Below are 3,514 nucleotides of genomic sequence, written 5' to 3'. Positions count from 1 at the left end.
TGGAGGGAGACTGATGGGCTGCTCCTCTCACCTCCAAAGTATGTCACGTTGGAGAAATCTTCTAAGTGTAATCTTCTGTCTCTTAAGGTAGAGCTGTTGTTGCTGTGCTCCTTTTGGAAAAAGAACATTGGCCTCAGGGGTCTATATCAGATCCTAGCCTGAGAATAATGGCTGTCCAGTGGTCCCAGAGGGCTTCAGAAGCTGGACCCTCTAAAAGAGTGTAATTCTAATACCTACCTTCGGTAAATAAATCAACCACAGGACTGTCTCCCATCCCCAAAGATTCTGGACAACACCCTCTCCCAGTGCAGAGGAAGTATTCACATCATCAGTTTTGGGGAACTTTACTTTTGGTATGGTTTTGTATTGTGAAAACAACATGAAAATGTATCCCAAATAGTACCCAAAATTATGATACTAACTGTTACGTTTTAGACAGTCCCCAGCTCCTCTCCCACCTGTGGCTGAGAGCCTTGGCCCTGGAAGTTTTGTCCCTGCTCCTGGCAAGGCTGGCACTTTGCTGAAGGCTCGGACCTGTGCCCAGGCCATGCACAGTGGCCCCAGTCTCTTTCCTCCTCTGTCCTAGGGTGCAGGTATGGACGTGCCCCTGCATTGGGTATAAGGCAGTGTGGAAATGAAAGTTCAAGTCAGAAGTGTTTGGGGAATCCCTTGCCCACTTGTGTTTATGATTCCTGCTCTCTAGATGTGACTCAGTTAAGCAAAGCAGAAGTTGGTTCTGAGGCAGGAAAGAGGTTCCATTTTTAAGTCACATAGTGCTAAACCCATGTGGTCACATAGAGGTCAGCACAGCCCCATGAGTCATCAGAGGCCTAGGTTCTTCGTACCCTAGAGACATTTTCTCCTGGCCACAAGAGCAACAGCAGCATCTGAGGGCACCAGCCTGTGCCTGGAGGGAGTCTGGCCAAGACCCTCCAACCCAGGCCTTGTCTGGCCTGTGGCACAGGCTACAGGTTCTGCTGTTGAGGAATAAGGTAATGTTCTCCTCACGTCCCTCTCACGTGGCCCAACCACACTCCATCTCTCTGGAAATTATTTCCATCCATTGGCAAGGCCAAGATTTTGAGCAGCCAGCCAAGAGGTGCATTGGGTTTCTCCCTGCATCCCAAGAAGAGTTTGTCCCCCTGTGTTTTCGGCAGCAGGAAATGTGACCAGTGGCTATGGGAGTGTCCATGTTCACTCAGCCCCAGCCTATGGTCAGGATAGTAGGTGCCAGTGCCATTGCCAGGCTGGGTTCTGATTATGGCTGAATTGTGACCCCTCTGGGGTGGGAGCTTAGATTTAATGATTAGCGGCCTAAGACAAGATAGATGTTTTGGCCTATTTTACTTTCCCAGGAGGTGGTGGGAGCCAGCTTGGGCAGGACACTTTGGAGCCTGGATTTTTGACCTGAAAGACAGACAGACTGAGTCTGTCCAGGAAAAAGCATCTACTTACAGAGCATCCTAGTCACAATACCTGCCATTGCAGGCCTGACCTTCCCCCCTGCAAACATGCCCCTCACTATTCAGCTTTTGGGCTTATTTCACACAGGCTCCCTTCCATTTGTGCTGTGAACTCAACACTCAACTTCGCCTTTGCTTGTCTTCCTTTACTCTGCAGTCCTGGGGAGCCCCACGTTCTTGGCCAGCATCTGCTAGGCCACTCACTCTCTGCTGCCTGGCTCCGGCTCCCCGTCTGTGGCGGCATTCTCAGTCTGTCTGCATTTCACCTCCGCCAGCACCTACCCTCCGGCACAGGCTGTCCCCAGCCCTTGCCTCTCGGATTTTCACTTGGCACCTGGCACTGCGTTATGTCCTTGGAGTGTTTGTTGTCACTGCTGGGCCTTGTTTTGCTTCAGCTCAGTGACCCAAGTGGAAGTGTCACAGTCTCTTAGGTTGGGGGAAAGCTCCTCAGTGGCTCTGGGGTAGTTCCTCTGGGAGACTGGCATGGTGTGGTCTTCAGGGCTAAAGGGTGACAGCACCGTGATTGCTACTGTTGGTCTGCAACTATTAATGGCACTGCTCCTTAGGAGCCTTCTCCCCACGAATGCCATCAGACTTCTACTCTACGAGTACCATTTCTGTCCCCACCCCAACACCCAGCACATTCTCATACTTTTTGTGACTATATATACTTAGATTTTCTGTTTTAGTTTCTTCTGGAAGTTGCCCAATGTTAGAAATTCATCTCTTCCTTATCAGGTATTGAACTATCCCAGTAATTTAGCTTTTACTTGGCTTCTCCAACCTTTCTTTTTTCCAAGCTCCTCATTTGTCTTGGGCCTACCACTTGAACACACTTGATTTTGTTTACTTATCTTGTCAATATGAAGCTAGGTATGGTTGTGCCTGATTACTACTTGGATGGAAGACCTGAGAATATTAGGTGTTCTAAGTTTTTTGAGATGTTAGGCTTTTTCTTCTACCAAATGCAAAATCTTTATGTCACTGTTATTGTGATCCTCATCATCATAGTGATAGCTGGGATTAACTGAGCACTTATTTTGTGTTGGGCCTAGTGCTGAATTGTTTCTGTATCTCATATCTTCTCCAAGAAAATCCCTATGCAGTATGGATGAAGCTGAAACTAGAAACTTTGAAAGGTTAAGTTGTTTAAATTTATATAATTAGTCAAGAGGCTGCACTAGAATTCAGATTCAAAGCTATCTCATTTTCGAGTTACAGTTTTTAACCACTTTATGTAATATTTTTGTTTGGTAGTTAAGTACTCTGTAATTGCTGGTTGAATGGCAGGATTGCTCTAACAGTCCAACTGTTCTCCATGGTGTCACTAATGATGATGATGATGATAGCATACAGCATTTTTTGAATGCTTGCAGTGCTAAGCTCTGTACTAAATGATATGATCAGTTAACCCACTTATAGTTCAATGAGAAAGATTATCCCCATTTTGCTGATTAGGAGACTGAGGCTCAAAAACGCCATGGTAACTTGCCCGAGGTTACACAACTAAATAGTATTAGGGGATTTGGATGCAAGCTGTCTCCTAAATTGTATGAGTCTGTACTCTTAATCACTATGTTGCTGTCCACAAAAAAAAAAAAGGCTGATTTTTACTTTTCTGTGCCTTTCTTCTTGCTGTCCCCTTCCTTAGCTTGTGACGCCATTTCTTTGCCAATTCTTGCTCATCCTATTTATTCTGAGAAGCCCAGGCCAGAGTTCTCTTCTCAGACTATGCATGTCCATCACAATTGGCCCCTCAGTCTATATTTTCTTAAACTTTACTTGTAGACATATTAAAATCACCTGATTTACAATTAATTAGTGATCTACACTGTAATAACAGACCTGTTTGTCTGTCTTATTTCTAACCAAAGAAATGGAACAGGGAGCTCAGAAACAGACCCATATGTATCTGGACACCTGATTTATGACTAAGAGGGCACTGCTGGGCAGTAGGGAATGGATGGTTATTTTAATAAACAGTACTGGTTCAACTGGATATCTACAGGAAAGAAATGCATCTTGACTGTATACAAAAATAAATTCCAGAG

Source organism: Cebus imitator, unplaced genomic scaffold (genome assembly GCF_001604975.1).
Source record: "Cebus imitator isolate Cc_AM_T3 unplaced genomic scaffold, Cebus_imitator-1.0 Scaffold38, whole genome shotgun sequence".
Classification (NCBI taxonomy): domain Eukaryota; kingdom Metazoa; phylum Chordata; class Mammalia; order Primates; family Cebidae; genus Cebus; species Cebus imitator.
This window is presented reverse-complemented; position numbering follows the sequence as displayed.